The 19,728-nt window shown below is 38.0% G+C and overlaps 1 protein-coding gene across 2 annotated transcripts in view; it reads right to left on the bottom strand.

Moving 5' to 3' along the window:
* Positions 1-19,728, bottom strand: part of LRRC8C (leucine rich repeat containing 8 VRAC subunit C) — a 73,526-nt gene that overhangs the window by 50,576 nt on the left and 3,222 nt on the right. Inside the window, exon 2 of one of the 2 annotated variants that reach the window (XM_073234258.1) lies at positions 14,363-14,486. The exons of the other annotated variant lie outside the window; for it this stretch is intronic. The gene's annotated coding sequence lies outside the window, so the exon portion shown is untranslated. The remainder of the gene's footprint in view (positions 1-14,362; positions 14,487-19,728) is intronic. 2 annotated transcript variants of the gene reach the window in all.

Here is a 19,728-nt window from a genome sequence, read left to right as displayed (position 1 = left end):
TCTTTCAGACACCCAGCTGGAGGGTTCCATGAACACTGGTTATACTTGGTTAGGGTTAGGAGAGATCTGGGCAGGAGCTGTCAGGGAATAGGAGTGGTCAGAGCCATGGGATGGGATGAAGTCACTTAGGAAGTATACAGAGAGAAGGACACCACCTAAGGACTTCCTGAAGGAGCATTTTCCCACCTGCTGTGGGGCTGAATCCCACATCACTTCCTGTAGGTTTCTGAGCAAATGTCGTGTTATCAGAGACTCATTCTCTGATCACCCTATTTAAAATATTAATACTAACTTGCCACTGCCACATTCCCTTCTTCTTGTTCCTGTTACTTTTCTCAACAGCACAATCTTTACCAGAAGTACTACACAGGTGTTTACTCGTTTACCTGGGGTTTTGCGTGTCTCCCATGTTCTAAGGCAAACTCCATGAGAAACAGGGACTTTGTTCTGTTCATTCCCACCTCCCAGTGTGCAGAACAGTGCCTGGCACATAAGAGTAGTCAATTAATAGTTGCTGGACGAGTGAGTGAGTAAAAAATGAGTGTATACTTATTCTGAAATTCTACCAGTTATTAAAAACATATAAATACTTCTGTAAATCCTGAATGTAGTTAGGTGCACTTAGCTTTGGGGAAGAGAACCACCAGATTTCTTTTGCAACGATCTGCATTTTCTCTTGACACCTGTACTCTGCTTAGGGTCAAAGGGAAAGCAAAGAAGGCATAGAAGGCCACCTGAGAGATTTAGCGGGAGGTTGAAAAGGAAAATCTTACTTTGCCTTGTACCGGGAGCTGGGAGAAGGAAGACAGGAATGGGAACGCCCCATGTAGGTGGTTTTGCAGCCCGATCTGTGTTGAACCTTGGGCTCGTATATAATAATGTTAGCTGTACCATGCTCTTTACTCCCATTGCCGGCCCAAGTCACCTTCTGGGGACCTACCACAGAGTCAGGTAAAGACCGAAGAGAAGGGAACAACAGGCGGTTACTAAACAACAGCAAGGTAATGGTGATCATTGTTAGTTTGGGTCAAAATCCTCAATGGCAAATGCCCAGCAATGCACAAGAACAGAAAAATGGGAGAGTGAGGTCTGTGGGATGTTACAGTGGATCAGGAGTGAACCACATCAGTAATAGCAGCATTCCTTAAAAAACAAAAAACAAAAAACATGATACTGAATTTGTGGTATTCAAGAGCCAGAAAGTTAACCTTCTGCTATGACTAGCATTACTTGGGCCCCTTACTGGGGGTTGAGGCTCTGTCTTTTAAGAGGAATGTGGAAAAATTAGACACTTAAGTGCAGAAAATTTCACCTTCAAAAATATATTCAGTTTTCAACCATGTCTGCCTCATCTCTACTGCTATTACCCTGGTCTAAGCCATTATCAGTTCTCAATTAGATTATTACGATATGCTCATGACTGGTCTCTGTACTTCTACCACTGACCCATACAGATTGGTCTCAATTGAGCAGCCCGAATGATCCTATTACAATACTATGTTTCTCCTCTGCTCAAAACTTTGTAATAACTCTCTCCCACTCAGAGAAAAACAAAATCTTTATAGGAGTCCTGCAAGGCGCTATGTTATCCACACTTCTCCCGCCCTCAGTACCAGGGCCAAAGCCGCCTCCTTCACTCCTGCTTTGCTGCAGCCACACTGGACCTTCTTGCAGTTCCCTGAACATCCCAGCCCTGTCTCAGGGCTGTTGCATTTGCAATACCCCCTGCCTGCAATTCTCCTTTTCCTGATATCTGCATGGCTCAATCCCTGGTCTTATTCAGGCCTTGCTGAAACTTACCTAGATTCCAAGCAGATCTCCGGCACTACCACTCTGGTCCAAGCCTTCACTGGCTCTTGCTTGGACAATACTCCAAGGCTGACTTGACATTATAATCCCAGCCCTGTCCCTAGCACTCCCTTTCCCGCTGCCCTGCCTTCTTTCCTCCATAGCATTTAGTGCCTTTGAACATGCCACATGTTTTAGTTACTTATGTATTTCTCTTCTGCTTTCCTTCCACTGAATGTAAGTCCCACAAAGGCAGGAATTTTTGGACACTACTTTGTCCCTAATGTCCAGGAGCACGCCTGGCTCATATCTGCCATTGAATAGATTTTTGTTGAATGGGGAATAAAATGGTAGAAACAGAACCTATACACAAATGTCACATAAACGGAGGTAAGTGAAGGACTATATGTCCAACAGAGGAGTCAAGAACCTGGAAGTAAATGGATGACGGCACCAAATATAAAATGCTTCAACTTTGTATGTAAAAACAGGCTTCACATTGCTCTATGAGAGATTTAGGGTAGACAGGATATGAACCTGTTTATAAATAATAGAGTAGAAGGCTTTAGAACAAAACCTGTGGGTTGGCCATTCCATGGAGATATGAAAAATAGGCGAGACTCCCCCTATGGAGGCAGAGTGTTAGAAGAAAAAGCCCCCTGCTGCTCCACTCGGAGTCTAAGATGAGTATTTCTCCAGGTGACACCACCGCTTGACTGAACCAGCAGGAAGTCTCATGTGTTTCCAAAGGGAAAACAGATGGACTCACATTAAATTAGGAACTGCCATTTGGAAAACTTGTTGACAGAATCTGGGCTCAGCCAGTCTCCTGAAATTTATTAGAGCATCTTGGGGGAAATAAAACCCAGGGTAGGTAGAGTAGTGGCTCTCAATGTGGGCTACACAATGGAATCAGTTGGAAAGCTTTAAAAATACTAATGCTTGGATCCAGTTCCATCAGAATGCCTGTGGGGGACCAACCCCCAGCACAGGTTTCTTTTTAAAAGACCAGGTGATTCTAACATGCAGCTGAGGTTAACAACTATTTCCCTGGAAACATCTTATTTCCCTTTCTTGTGATAAAAAGTAAACCTATGGACCAGATAAGATAAACCAGAGTTTTCTCTGGGTCTACCAAGGCAGAGTTCACTTACTCAAAATGATTTCAGAACTCTATGAATCTATATTTAATAATATAAGCGGTAGGTTGATTGTACCTTTAGTTAGTATGTACCTCAGATCCCGCCTCTCCCCAGGTCACCACATGGAGATGGACAGGCTCTCCCACCAGCCTGCCTTCCCAGGGGAGGAGCATGCTACTAGCACCATGATGAAAGGGGCTGAGACCATCTGCAGGGTCTGATTTTGGATGGCGGTGGCTGAGTATTTTCATATGTGGTCCAAGACCAACGCTTTTCCTACCTGCTCTGTTCACTCCCCCTGGGTTATTTGCTCACTCCTTCATCTCTCCTCCCACACTGCACATTCTGTAAGGGCAGGCTGTTGCTCATTGTGGCAGTCCTAGCCCCTGACCTAGCTGCTGGAGCAGGAATGGTTTTACAGGACAAGAAGCGGCACTTGTATAGCTGTGGTTTGCCCCTGCAGAATACTTGCTGAATGCAAATGATGCTTTGAGCCATACTCAGGATGGAGTCTATTTTTATTTTGTGGGTGATCTATTTTAGAGCAATAGTGAGTATTGATCTTACCTGGCACAGATCTCTTTGAGCATAAAGGAAAGCTTTACTCCATCACAACCTGAGCTAAGGTTTACTGTATCTAGATGGTGTCAGGCACTTCACACATATCTTACTATGTAATCCCCAAACATCTCTAAGCTCCAGGTGCCATCAGCCTACTCTTGCAGAAGAAACTGAGACTTCTGAAGGTTGAATATCCTGCCAAGGGCTTCCCAGCACAAAGGAGAGGGGCTTGATTGCAACTCAGGCAATCGGTTTTCAGAGCCAATTATTGTGAATTGTTAAATCTAACATTCTATGGAAGGCAGAAACAACAGAATTGAAAATTGAATTCCTTCTTGGTTTAATTTAGGAATTAGCAAGCAAGGGTATTTTCCTTTACTCTTAAAAACTGGGAGTGTTACTAAAAAGTGCCCATTAACTTATATAATGTATCAAAGATGCTTTCTTTTAAATTTATTTTATACTCAGAGTAAAATACATACTCTGAGATGTTTTCTTTTAAATTTGTTTGCTCTTCCATTGGCAGTGGCTCCTAACTCCTTGGCTTTAAATTTCTTAGCTCTTCAGTCTCTTGGTCAAGCACTTAGTTACTTTAAAGAATTTAAAAGGTAGAATCTACTTCATCCAATAGCTAAATGAGACCACAGACAGTCCATTTTCCTGTTGGAAAAGTGCCCATTTTCAGCATACTGTACATTCATATTTCCAATAAACATTTTATAGTATATCACTCAGTAAAGAAAGATACATACACAGGTTCAATGTTTGTATCAACTGCTTCGTTTAAGAAAGATGAGGATTACTTTAATCTTGTTCATGGGTGATTCTAATATAAAAATAGTGATGGCACTTAATGTATGATCTTTCTAAAAATGAGGACATAGCTGTTTATTTAAAATATTCTGTTTCTGCTACCTTCCCCACTTCCAAACATAAATGCCTTAGTTGGAGTAGGAGATGTTGAGAGATGGAGAATGGCTATTTTGAAATGTTATGGAGGTTACAAATTTTCTAACTCTTTTTGGATTATAGTCTAAATACAGATATATTTTAAAACAGGCTTCATTCCAGGTTTCTAAGCAAACATACCCAAATAGATTAATTAATACATCAGAGCTTTACACTGTTTTCAAATGCTATACTTACACTGCTTATGATGTCACACAAATAATTTTAATTCAGTTTGAATATGTCAACAGGAAGAGGTCTGGCAAAAGTATAAAAATCTGAAGCAAACTAATTCTGAGACTCGAGCAATTCCATTACCAGAAATGTTAGTTAAACCAAACAGCAGTGTGGCCAAAGAACATCAATGAACATCCCTGTTTTCAAGATCTGTGGTTTCCTCATATAAGGGACTTATTCTACTCTTAGGCTTTTTGAAAGCACAGGAGGCTTTTTGAAAGCACAGTATATTTTAATTAAAAAATTCTCAATGCAGCTGAGTAAAGGTAAAGATGCTCAGTCATACACTTAACATTCCTGAGATTCTCTATAGATACATCTGCTGCTCAACCTTAGTAACACACCTCCTTGCCTCACCTAAAACATTGTTGGTTTTATGTATAAAATATTCTAATGTGATTTGGCCCTTTGTGTATGGCTCCGGGTTGGGTCTAAAATGTTTTTTCCATTCCATTGAAGAATAGGTCCTCTGAAAGTTTTTTGGAAACAGTCAACTGACAGTCTACCAGTTAACAGGTTAAGCATCCTTCTTCTAAAGCACAATGGACCCAGCTTACTAAGCCAGGGACCATTTCATAAAGATGTGGGATGTTCCAACTTAGGACACTGACAGGATATTAGCAGCACTTTAATACACAATTCAAAGATACTCTGTGCAAATTCTCATCTCTATAAAGTGACTTACAGCTATTTTGTACGTTTAGGTGATATGAAGTCCTTAGACCTAAACATTGCCAACAGCAATGCCAACACTCCTGTTATTACCTTATAGGTGTATATTACCCCACTGAACATCTGCATTCCCAGAACTCTAAGTTTAGTTATAAGCAGCTACATTAAGCTAAAAAATAAAAATAAAAGTAAGTCATCTCTACTCACTGTTCAACATAAAGCAATGGTTACCATGCAAATATTATACCAGAGAGACCTACATTTGATTCCAACTCCATGCCAACCTCTTTAAATTATGCACACTTAGAAAAGTGCCTAGCAGTAAATATAATATTATCAACCTCATTATTTAATTAAGAAACTATTAGCAAGGTTTCTTTCCTGGGAAGTTCCTGGATTCTGAAAAATCTGATTTACTGCATGTTCCTTTATATCTTCTGTTCATGGAAAATGCCTAGAAGTACCCCCAAATTGTGGTGTCTTCTTTGAAACATTTGGTAATTTTTTCCCCTTGCCTCAAGAAAGGCCGTTTCCTTCAAATAGCCATCTTTAATTCTATGTGTTATCTGTCCTTGTTGCATGGATATACTGAAACTAAACTCCATGAAAACGCCAACCTGCCCCAATTCTTGAACTACACATCTAGAAATCTAGAGTCCTCAGAAGTACAAATCTGCTAGATCCCACCACAGACTACACGAGTCCTGAAGCTTACTCAGTACCTAGCATGTCTGGTGCACAACCCAAAGTTTTAAGGAAACCTCAATAGCTGAGACCAGCAATGATAAAGCCAACTGAATAGTTCTGAAGAACCAGGGTCCAGCCTACCCCACTCCTTCAGGTGGTTGGACTTACTAGCATGAAGATCATACCACTATGGAAAAGCCATCCTGCCAACTGATGCCATCCAAGAACCCAGCTGCCTTCCTGGGTCAACAGGACAGTCAGCCACTGTAGCTGCAGAAACCAGCCATGATGTGTGGCCCTGGTGTGTCCCCATAGGAGGGACTTCCTGAAAATTGCATCATGATCTCCAAGAGTAGTCACTGAAAGGGCACTCATGTTGAATTTTCCTTGCTAGGTTAACTATTATGCCCTAGAACTAGAAGGGGGCAACACTGAAGTGGGAGAGATCACTTACTGTCTCCCAATATCCAGTCTTTCCTTTTTATATGATAATAAACAAGTATAAGTTCTTGCCTCTTTGCAGGCAGGCGTGACCAGGGAACTTAGCCAACATCTTAGCCAATGAAATATAAACAGAAAAGATACATTCAACTCTGAGTTAGGCCCTAAAAGGCAGGGAGCTTGCCTTCAACATACCCTCCTCCCCACTTCCAAGCTGGGATGTAAGTTTAGTATTAATCATCTTCAATCAGATCAGCAAAGGATCCCTGACAGCAGTGGGGGAACATCAAGACACAAGGAGGCTGAACGCTTTACATCACAGACCCACATGACTATGTTTCTACCAATATTAGAGACAAAGAAATAATCTCCATTCTTGTTTAAGCCACCATTAGGGAGGGAGGAAACAGAGAGACTCTCTGACAGCATTTGAACTCATAACTTAACTCTTTAGGCATATGAGCAATGCTCACACTGGAAGATGTGAATAAATGCCAGCTGGGGTGTAGAAGAGGCCACAGAATACACATGGTAGGTTTTCCAGGCACAGTGACTTTACTCAAAGATTTTAGATTAAAAGGAAGTGTTATATTGAAACCAGCAAGGATATAGTTTGATGTGCTTTTTAAAGTTAAAAAACACTTTGTTAAATGAAATTTGGTGCATCAAACAATGCTTCTAGCTCTACTCCAAATTTGAAATTAGCAGAAAACCTCTTCCATTCTGAAGGAGGCTCTGATGGCAAGGATGAAGACCATTAGTTAAAGGAAGAACATTAGACTAGAAGTACAAGGTTCCTGACCCAACTCCATTTCTGACTATACTATGTTAGACAAGTCCTACTTCCCTGGTGGTTTTATACTTATAAAGCAGAGCTATGTATCTATGAATCTAGTCAGTACACTGTCATACATACATACAGTTAACTCTTGAACAATTCAGCAGTTAGGGGTGCTGATCCCTTTTGTAGTAAAAAAATCTACATATAAGTTTTGACTTCTGCAAAACTTAACTACGAATAACCTACTGTTGATTTTGCGGTAGTAAATTATAAAAGATACTAGTATTTACATATATTTTATGCATTCATGATACACATTTTTCTTAATTTTTTTTGATATTTGTAGGCTATGTTGTTTTCTGAGTTTTTCAAATTGTCACAAATCACCAAAAATATTTCCAATATATTTATTGAAAAAATCTGTGTGTAAGTGGACTGTGTAGTTCAAACCCATGTTATTCAAGGCTTCAACTGTATAACTATTGGGCTGCAGAGGGGTAAAGATGAGTTAGACGTGTTCTTGAAGGGCAATGAGATGCTATGAATTGTAATTCTGGGACACTGACATCTAAGTGGAAGCCTTTCAAAATAAGGCCATTCAACAAATCTATTATGAAGCTCTTCAGTGGAAAAACTACAATTCACACAGAGCTCCCAAACAGCTTTCTGAGCCTCACCATTAAATATGCAAACACAATTCTGAATTATCAGGCATTTGGGGAATGTGTCCACCATGAAAGACAGATATAAACAAGATAAACACAATAAAAGACGCAAATACATAGCAAATCCAAAAGTAATAGAAACACACAAAGCAGAGGGCAACAGATTACATTTAAAAAACTCTAAACTCTGATATTCTCATGGATCTTGCAGAAGCTATTGTGTCCATAAAATAAGCAATAGAAAAAGCTTGGAAATTAAAAATAAGATAATTTTAAAAAGTCATCATATGGGTTAGATTATAATATTGAGGAAATTCATCTTGAAGTAGAAAAGACAAATGAGGAAGAAAAAGACATAGAGATTCCAGATCCAGTATCTGAAAAACAGCAATTTCATAAAGAGAAAAAGAGAAAATGAGTGAGAATTTACCAGGGAAATACTACAAGAAAAATGTCCCAAACTGCAAGATATGATTCTTATTTAAAAGGTTGTCTAAAGCATCTAGCACAAGGAATGAATGGAGGCCCATGCCATCATGAGGTCTCAGAACACCAGGAGTACAGATCCCAAAAGCTTCTGGGAAAAGTTGGGTAAGAGGATACACACAAAGAAACAAAACTCAGAACAGTGCAAGGCTTCTCAGTGACAGTATAGGAGGCTAGAAAATAATGGTTAAAAAAAAAAAAAGCCTTCAAAATTCTTAGTGCAAGTAGTTGTTAATTTGGAGTTCAATATCCAGCCAAACTAATGTTCAAATCTGGGAGTACATCAGAATAAACAATATATTTGAAACACTGAGAGACTCTGGAAAGCTGGCTTTTATGTAATTCTTTCTTTAAAAAGTACTGAGGATTATTAAGACAATAAAACATCTCTTCCTTATGCCCCAGCTTACACATCCAGCTGCTGACTTCACATTTACACTGGACGTGTAATAGCCATTTCAAAATTAGTAAATCCAAAACAAAATTCTTTTCACTCCCCAGTCTGCTACTCCTATAAAATCTTCTACATGTCAGTTCCTCCAGTTCAAAACTTTGGAGTTAATTTTCACTTCATTCTATCACCTCCTGGTCTATTCTGTCAGCAAAGCCTACTGGGTCAACCTTTGAAATATCCCCAGAATCTGACCATTTCTCATTACCTCTGCTGCTACAACCAAGCCACCAGTAGGGCTTGTGCTTTTCTGCAACTTCCTAACTAGTCTCCATGTTTCCATTCTTGTCTCCCAGTCTAACCTTTTCTCTACCACAGTCTCCTAAAGTATGTCTTTTCAGGGAATTGGTGAGGTAAAAACTATTTTTACAAGAATACTATACATTATTTGCCTTTTGAATTCTCATTCTGCCAAATGAGTGAACAGAGGAGTTTCCTAGAAGCTGTATGTTGTGTGATAGAGCACAGACTGAATGCCAGACATTAAAAAGATTTGTGAAAACATTAAAGTATTGTTCCTCTTTTCCTTTTGGGGGGAAATATATTTTCATAAAAAATATGTTATTTGTGTTAACACATAGTGACTTTATTATTTAAAACAAATAGTTTTACATTTCTAATATGATAAATATCTACACATATAACCCACATAAAATTCTCTGAAGGTCTTCAATTATTTTTTAGGAGTACAAAGGCATTGAGGCCAAAAAGTTGGCTAAGGGCTCACCTACACTGCAGCCAGATCGATCTTTTTAAAAGTCAAGTCAGATTATGACTCTCTTTTGCTCTGAACCCTCTAATGGCTCCTCATTCAGACTAGAGGTGAACGAGATACTTGCCACGCTTACAGCACCCTCTCTTCATAGCTACCGCTCTCCCCCTTGCTTGGTGCCCTCCCCGCACAGAGCCTACCTGCTGCTCCTCCATCATGCCGGGGATATATCTTCATATTAATGTTTCCTCTGCTCAGATCTCTTTCCCAGACGTGGTTAGCTCCCTCCCCACCTCCAGGTCTTTGCCTTCTGAGCCATATTTTTAACTGCTTCCCTTTCTGGATTTTTAAATACTTGCCAGTATACCCCTCTTCTCCTGTGGCAGCACTACTCCTTATCTTGGCCATTCATATTATTAACCTGAATCCCTCTGTCTCAGAGTAAGTCCACAGGGACAGTGACTGGTTTATAATCTCTTCAAAGGACAGCAGATCTGGTGGCGTGTACTATGTACCCAGTAGAGTCTTAAAGACGTAGTTGATCTCAAGGGGTTATCTGGCTAAACCTTCAGGCAAGTACCCAATACTATTCTGTTTTTTAAATCTCCTAAAGACACACAGCCTTTATGAAAATTTGTGAAAAGGCTAACGAATTGATGTCATCCTGATTTCACATTTATATTGGATGTGCAATAGGCATTTCAAAATGAGTAGGTCCAAAACCGAATTTTCTTGTGTTGCAAATTAAACTTTTATCTCTTTTCAGATGAGATGTACAATTGTTCTTCATATTCAGATGGAGACCCCTTCACACTCTTGGAAGTAATTATTGAAATTTCTCCCTGTCCTCATCTTTGCTGAAACATCCCAATTCCTTTCATTTTTTCCCACATAGATTCAGTTTTTTCTGTGCCCTCATGCTCTTTGTGCTCTCTCTTCCAAGTTTGTCATCTTCCTATTTATTTGTAGAGTCCTAAATTAAATTGTAAGAGGTAGTGTGGTGTCAAAAGATTCTGAGAATCTCCTTTTCTTTTACTGCATCCCAGAGTGTGCTTTTAAAATATACAACACATGGCCTTGTAAAAGAAAAATTTTTCCAAATCTGTTTGTATGATGTAACTTGCATCCTCTTTCCAGAAAAAAATGTTCTTGATATAGTGCTTAAGTAATTGTTTCTCACGAACTTTACTGACATTAAGACTTGTTCTGAGAAATCAGTTACCACCCTGCAGTTGACCCAATGTCAACCATGTTTTGTGGCCTTAATCAAGTATTATTTTCTTTTGATGTATCTAGTGCTTTGCTAACCAGAGGCAAATCTTTTAATTAACCTACTTAGAGAGCTTTCCCTTACAGGAAGTTTGTTAGAAAACTGTGGAAGATGCAAACAATGAAGTTATCAATATGCTTTTTTAATATGGGGATCAGTAAACTTTTTCTATAAAGGGAGAGATGAAAAATATCTAGGCCTTATAGGTCACATATGGTCTGCATTGAATGTTCTTTGGAAAACTTTTTAAACAATCCTTCAGAAATGTAAAAACTCAAGCACAGGTTGTAGACCCAAACTGTACATGGGTCACAGTTTGCCAGTTCCTACTGTAATGGTTCTTGAAGGTTCCATGGAAACTTGCTCATCTGAAAAGAAGCAGAGCTGCTGGCAGCCACTGCATTCAGGAACTTCCTGGCACGTATGCTGTTGAGATCTTTTGTGTTTTTCTTCCTGAGCCTTGGATTTTTTTGCTGTGACATGGCAATTCAAGCATTTGAATTGTCAAAGTGCAATACTTACCTGGCAGGGGAGATACCATGATCATGAATTGTCAAAGTGCAAAGGCCATCTGAAAGGATTCTCATTCTGTTGGGCTTAAGATGACCTGCCATCTAAGTTGGGAGCTTGGTAAGTAGTCTGGGCCCTACACATTGGTTGAACTTAAGGTTAGAGTTAAAATAGAATTCCTCCCCAGGATGAGATTACAGAGGTATTTTGATACTGAAGGTGACATAAGGGTCCCCCAGGAAGAGAAGTCAAGTGTAGAATCCAAAGTTTCTGTCCTATGTTTTAAGTTTGAGGATTTTCATGTCCAGTGCTTTGTATCTGACACATTCTATGTCTAAATGTCTTTTATATAACTAAGAAACAACCAATGTCCTTAAAGAAAGTTAGGGATGAGCAAGGATACATTGTGAAGAAAAAATGTATCCCAACTTGGAAATGAGACAAAAGGAGAAGACTTTATCCTTTCAATGTAATACTGAAGAAATGTTTCAGTGGCCCATCCAAAGATAATTTAGGGAAATATATCTTTCTTTGACTTGCTGATTACTGCTGATTAAATCCCAGACTTGTAGATTTTTGTCCAGTAAAAAAGAAAACCTGAAACTTCATGTTTTTTATTGCCCTGAAGGATATTACCCAGTTTTAAATCTGACCTAGCAATGTTATTTTAACATTCTTTTTTCAAATAGTTCCTTAAATGTTCTTTGACCCAGCTGGCTCCTTTATTAAGGAGTTGACTAAACCTTCAACATGCTCAATCTTTATTAATCTGAGTCAAGCTCAACCTTCATGAAAATTATTCTTTGCCAACCTTCACAGAAGTCTTACTTTGTGTTTTGCTTGCAGTGGTTTTGTGTATATGCTTGCATATGTCTAACAGGTAGGAATCCAGTCAGAGGTTTTCTGTACATTTGCCTGTATCTGGAAGTGGTTATTATGGTCAGTGAGTTGTCTGGACCCCTACCAGACCTACAGCTTCCCACTTGCTCATAGCACCTCTAACAATGAAGGTCCACTGGTTGTGGGAGTTTGTCCTTTGTGAGGTCAGAGAACACCTCCTCAAATAAGTGCATTCACTTTGAAAGGAAAAGAAAGGGGGACTCCACATGGGTGATTCTATGAGGGTGTGAAGAGAAAGGGTTAAGACAACTTTCTGCCAGGTCTTAGTCTGACAGTGAATTAAAACAAACTCCAAATAAACCAGGACAGACAGAATCTACTACTTATGAGGAGAGTCCCTCCATCACAATCTCAGGCAAAAGAGCAGTGCCTGAATGCTAACCAGTGAAAGATGTTTTACTTTTAAAAATGCCTTTGCTTCTTTCCAGAGGGAAATTAACAAGACTATGAAGACTTTCAAATAAACAGAATTCACATTTTCTAGGCAGAAGCTAATCAACACTTACATACATCTAGAATAAGGGAATATTCTATGAATATTATGAAATTATATGTGAAAAATCCCCACCCTCCCCATGCCCAACCACGACCAACTCAAAATGAAAAGAGGAAGAAACGCACAAAATGGAAGTTTGGAATTAATGAGTGGTGTCCAGGTTGTGAAGGATAAGGAACCAAAAATATGCAAACAGCTATCCAGTCAGCCTTCAGCAGGCTTTTCTATATTTCTTAGCTAGGACTTTCAATCCAAAATTTAGAGCTTTAATAATGCTTTAATAATACTTTGTTCAAACTGTGATTGATTATATAAAATTCAAAGTTCACTTGATATACCTGATCATGGTGAACACTTTCACAAATTAAAGCTATTTTCCTAGTTTTCATGAAAAAGAAAGCTAAATGTCTTAACCCTTATTTTATTCTAGTTTAGGATACGACGCAAAAAATCACATCTCATTTACATCAAAATTTCAAACAAAGTTACCTATGGCCCAGCAATTCTACTTCTACACAGACCTATCCAGCAGAGAAATAAAAACATACATTCACACAAAAACTGTGTACAAATGTTCATAGGAGCAACATTCCTCATAGCTCCCAAGTGGAAACAATCTAAATGTCCGTCAACTGATGAATGATTAAAGAAAACATGGTATATCATACAAAGGAATATTATTTGATAATAAAAGGGCAGAGTATGGATACACACTACAACATGGATGAACCTCAAATACATGCTGACTGAAAGAAGCCATTCCAAAAAGACATTTTGCATGATACCATTTACACAAAATGTCCAGAATAGGCAAATCTACTGAGACAGAAAATAGATTAGTGGCTGCCTAGAGCTTGGGAGTAGAAGTTGGAGGGGGTGTATGGTGGGAAGTGATAGTTAATAGGCACAGGTTTCTTTTTGGGGTGCTGAAAATGTTCTAAATTTAGATTATGGTGATGATTACATAATTCTTCAATTATACTAAAAACTAATGGATTGTATACTTTAAACAAATGTTATCATATGCAAAGATCTCAACAAGACTGTTAAAATGTGTTTTAGTTAAAATGTGATCTGTTCTCTGATAGGATGTTTATTTCTTTGGAAGTAGTAACTAAATTCCTTATATTTACTTTATAGGCCAGATCGTTATTTACACTAAAGATTTAAATGTTTTTAGATATGCTCAATGACACTGAATTATTACATTGAATTATAAGGTTGTGCTGTATGGCAAACAAAGAAACAAACTAGAAAACCCCAAATCTATACACTGAAGACATTAGCTGTTATCATTAAGTCTTTCACAGGAGAGGGGAAAATGCTATATCCTCTGACTGCATTCTTTCTGCCAACAGGTGTCTGTTTCTTTAATGGTCATTGAAAATTCAGGGCCATGTTGCAGTAACATAAACCACGGCGTGTCATTATTCTCTGACAAGTTTTTAAGATGAAGAGTGATTAAATTAATTTTAAGTGGCAATGTGAATTTTTCAAGATAATTATTTGAAAAAATAGTTTAATAGAATAGATAACTGTAACTGGTAACTTAGAAAGAAAAATTATTTTTGAGATGACCTTTTCTCAATATGAGGCTGTAAAATTATTTACTTACCGTATATTCTACTCAGATGGCAGAAGTTATTTTTTTCTCACCCAACCTAAATGTGTTCCTTTAGGAGAGATAATTAGCTTTCTTGCTTTTGTGCTGCTTTCTGGTCTTCCAAAATCACAAATAACTGAAAGCAAACAAGCAGAATAATAAGAGATTCTACCCTCTAGAGAAATTAAAAATTTGACATTTCTTAAATACTTCCTGATTTAGTTGTTATTAGTTAATAAGCTAGTCAAAACTGTGGCCTTATCATCGGGCATCTGTATCCTTATCTGACAAAGTGTTATAATGTTGCACTAAGATTATATGACAAATCTGTAGCAATAAAAAGAGTAGGTTTTTATACTGATAATACATTTGATACATACTAGACAGCATCTAGGTAGCACCAAAGGTATGCTTCCTCTCCTACAACACAAGATGTGGCATTCTCAAGTAAAAAGGATGCTAGAAATCATTTGATTTAATTGATTTGCTCCATAAATCCTTAATTACTTCAACAGTAGGCTGTTCTAATTATTGCAGTCACATTATGGGGAAAGCTGCCAAGTTAAAAAAAAAAGTTGACACATAAAATGGTATTAATGTGATTACATTATTAGATATCCTTTCAGGATAAGTAAAATCATCTTCATGTCCAGGACTAACTGAAACTGTCAACAGACTTCTGTACATTTTAAATATCCACATATCAATTAGCAATTAGTGTGGCACCATTTTTTAGCTGCTCCTTTGCAGATTCCCTGGGATATGGAATCCTAATTTCTAATCACAAAGTCTGAAGAAGAGATACTTTCACTTTCTCCTTTCCAATCTTTCTGTCTTTAACTTTTTTCATACTTATTGCACCGGCTAGGCTCCTGTATAATGCTGGTGGGGACAAGACTTGTCACTGGAAACCAGTTACCAAGCCACCAGTTAATTGTCAACTGTTAGTCAAAAGTCTAATAACCCTGAATCTACATTTTAAAAATCTAGTCTAACCATGCTATGTAACCACCCATTATTCTTAGAAAATGTCCCTAGTAAGAATGAGTTTTTGAAATGACCTATCAGAAACCTTTATCTTGTGTGTAAGACTGAAATAGAACTTTAGCATATGCTCATAAATGATTTGTCAGAAAAGTTTCTAACAGTCTATTCAGTCTCCTGGCTCTCCATCATCATCTCCTTTGGAATAATTCTGCTTTTGCCCTAGTTAGGCATGTAGTTGTTCTTTCTCCATCTTGCATTTCATTCACTTATCCATTTAACAAATATTTATTGATCCTTTGCCACATGGGGCACTGTTCTAAATATGGTGATACAGAAACAACACAACCAAACAAAAATCTAGTACATTTGTATAGTTGGTTGGTCTAGTTTTCCTTAAGGTATGCCTCTATACTTTCCTCAGATGAATTTCATTGCTTCATTTTGACTATTTCCTTTCACTTTCAATTACACTTTAACATTTTTTTTGCTAAGCTCACTTCCAATCCTTGTATCAACACCAAGTCACTCTATCTACCTTATTGAAATATCAGATACATACTTTTTTTTATGTCCTCCAGATCCTTAGAAAAAATGCTTAGGCACTCAACTCAGATCTAAAGCCTAGACATACCTCCAGCTGCTAGCTCCTCAACTTTAACCACTTTCTGCTTATAGGGATCCACATAGCTATGCACTAACTAGAAAGTGTGTGTGCAGGACAGTATTTCCTAATTCAGCTGATAAGAACATTATTCTGGACCTTGCCAATGTCAAGAGAGAGAATACAAAGTAACCTAACAGTATTTTCCTAATGAAGTTATTCTCATAGTCAAGTAATATTAGTTTAATAATCCTCTATTGTATTTTTCCAAAAGTTGGATTTATAAGTTATATCTCTCCCAGTAAAAAAAGATATTTGAACCGGTTTCTGATTTTCACAAACCTCAAAAGATATTTGAGAAACACTAGTTGGTAATTTCTATTGACTTGGCAAGTTCTTCAAATATACAATGAGCACTCACAGGACTGATGAGTTTTCACATATTTTGCATATTTTTGCCTAGGACTTATTTTTATGTCCTGACTTCATATTACATAATACTTAACAACTTAAATATAAAAACATATACCATATAATTATATCTAATCTCAGGCCTCATGACATTTGCTCCTAACTGCACATAGAGTATTTCCATGTACCTATTTCATGGCCCTATAAAGGATGACTTGTAATCACACTATCACATTTCATTACTAGAATTTAAAGTAATAAAAATGTAAATGGATACATGAAGACAGTAGGTTAGAAATGTTACTGTAAATACATGTGTCCTGAGCAGCTGTGTCCCAGGCACTGGCAGGTGCTGTGGCTACAGAAGGGACCTAACAGATGTGGCCTCTGCCCTTATGGAAGTTTCAGTGCAGCTCCATAAACCAAAAGGACAGAAAAGATGTTGGAAAAACAATTACTAGAGGTTTGAGAGTAAAGGAAAGGGAAAGGAATGACATGGTTAAAATATAAGCTGGAGGAGATGAGAATGAGCAGTTTTGGGGGAAAGAAGCATGCAAATAGCAACAAGTTCAAAATGCCAAGAGAAGCCAAGTAGCTCTAACCCTTGTAGCTCTCGAGACTGGGCATCAGAAACCCAGGCTTATGTTCCTTGGGAAACTGGAGCAAGAAATTGCACATGAAAAAGCTAAGAATGACTTTAGATGCCCTACTTTTCCCAAATATCTACTTGTTATGAAGTGAAATCTCTTAGGGAACACAGAGTTTCTTAATTATAAATAAATGGCTTAAGATACAAATGCTCTCTTAAAGACAAATTGATTTATATTCACATATAATTGACTAGTTACAAAGAATGAATGGCTAATATCAGAGCCTTCTCAGCATAACAGAAATAAAGCATTAAAAGTTAAGCATTAAAAGTTTGGAGAGGGCTTCCCATCCGGGAAACAAAAGGATGCAGGTAGAGGCTTTAGAAGAGAACTTTATGAATTTAATCATCTGTCAAGGCGGAATTGGGATTAAAAGCCTTATATTTTTTGACACATGTATTTCAGTTTAAGAGCCAATAATGCATGCTTTTTTATAAAGGCAAAAGAAAAGCTATCTAATTCCAGAGAGTTTGTTAATTAAGGTATCATATGCATTCATGAAAATATATATATTGACTTTCCTTCATGTCTTTTAATTCCATGTGGCTCTTCTATGATTTTTGAACATAATATAGACTCATGCTGCACCATGTTTTCTCAAGCAGGGAGCAATCTTGCCCCTGTTGAAAATTGGTTCTAGGAGGCAGGATAAAAAATAATCCTAAACAATGGTTTGTAGTCTGCCAAAATGCCATAGTAGGTAAACAGATACACAGTCTATCTGTGGAATTACAATGTATCTAAAAAAGCCTCATGGAGAGAGGGTAATAATGAAAAAAAGGTTGAGAAACACTTCTCTAAACTCTCCATGATCTTTCTCCTGGTGTTTCAAGCCCTGGGCAGTTCTTCGGATTAGCCAAACTAACTTTCCTCTTTGCTCTACCCCCGCCCTCCTAGTCTATGGGGCTAGTATGGGACTAGCTTTGGTCCTTCCAAGTCCTTAGAAGCGTTCTTCAAATAACATCTATTTCTGGGTTCCTTTGACTCAACGTACTTCAGTCATCTGTAACATTTTCAGTTATTTCCCTAAGCTTTAAAACATTTGTCTTAAAATTGATTTTTTTGTCAATTCTTCTTCTTTCTGAACTTTATTCATTTTCTGAACCTATATTACCATTCTGGACCAACTGCCATTCAGTTAAATACACCATACACTACAGAACTGTATTGTAAAAGGACACCCACCCAACACCAGAAAACGATCCTGGATTTCTAATCGCAGAACTTGCAACAGTGTGTTACGCTTCTAAGTAGGCAGCCCAGCTGCTTCTTTTGGTTCATGCCTGATGTTGGAACAGTTCAGTCACTCTCTACTTTTTAATGATTAGGACATTTTTGATATATTCCTGCCCAACTAGCTAAGCAAAGCTCTGAGATGACCCCTCTTGCCTTTCTACACCAGCCCTGGGAGCAGTTGGGAATATACTCATGTGCTAGATGTTTGCAGCCACACTAGTTTCTCTCCTCTCTTGCTCATCCTGACCCCACAGTCTCTTTCCTAGTTCTACAGTCCAGGAATGACTGATATCTAGCAGTATTATTAACAGTATTATTGTCATGCTTCGTTTCTTTTACTTCTTCCTTTGTATTTTTTCCACCTCTCATATTAATAGACTGTCTGAGGCTTTTCCCTCTGCAAACTCTCTAATGAAAGTTCACTTCTGATTGTAGCCTCCATACTGTGCCACTATTAGTCATATTTCCAACTGAAGGGGTTTGAAATCCCCCTTGCTTATTATCTTAACCTCCTCTCTAAGGGAGGTATTCCTTTCCTTCACGTGAACCCTATTCCTAACCAAAGAAATTCATCTGGACCATTGCCCCATCTAAAATGCCAAACTACTGAAATACTGTTGATGTGCTCAATATCTGCCATATAACGAGGGCATTATATGTCCATAGAAGCAACTTACTAATGGAATGTAGCTATCCTACATGGTACCTAAATGGCCAGGGCTTTGTTTAAGAACTATGGCCTTCCAGGAAATATAATACCAGTTAAATAGGTGGAGAAGGCTGGGATAAATAAGTTGCAGAATAAAGCAGCAGCAGTCATTAATAATCACATAACAGACAATTTGGGTGTCCTTCCTAATTATTGTAAGGATCACTCCCAGAATATCTGATTCATCTTTCATTCAGGAAACAGAAACCATCTACATTTTATACTAAGCAAAGAATATAAAGAAATAGAAAAATGTCCCTGTTCTCAAAAACTTTAGTTGTTCATAGGATATTACCCTGGGCAAATAACTAAAAAAGTAAAAAAAAAAATTTAAAAGCCTAGGGGTACATGTTGTCTGAATTATTAGTGAGCTGACAAAGGATTTTAAATGAAAGGTATATGGGCTTAGGAAGTAGGTGGTATTTAGGCTGGGCCTTGAAGAAAGATGTAGAATTTCAGCTGGTAGAGGCTTGGTCAGGGGTGAGATGTCTGGTGGGAAGATACTGGGATTGTCATGCTGCCCTAAGTGGTCAGCAGGCTGAAAAATCAGGAGAGGCAGAAAATAGGAAGTATGTTGCCAAAAATTACAAATTCCAACTCATTACAATATGGCTAGTAAAGTTCTAAAAAATATGCAGAGTGGAGCAAAGGAAAAACTACAGGAGTAAATGTTTATAAGTCAGGACTACAAAAAAAAGGATGTGATTCAAAGTTAAAGATACTAAAAGCTAGATTAGACCCTTAAATAGCTGTCTGAAGAGTGAATCACTTGAGAGCAATGACT

This window comes from Manis javanica, chromosome 4 (genome assembly GCF_040802235.1).
Source record: "Manis javanica isolate MJ-LG chromosome 4, MJ_LKY, whole genome shotgun sequence".
Lineage (NCBI taxonomy): Eukaryota > Metazoa > Chordata > Mammalia > Pholidota > Manidae > Manis > Manis javanica.
The sequence above is the reverse complement of the archived record's forward strand: the minus strand, read 5'-3'. Positions and strand labels throughout refer to the sequence as shown.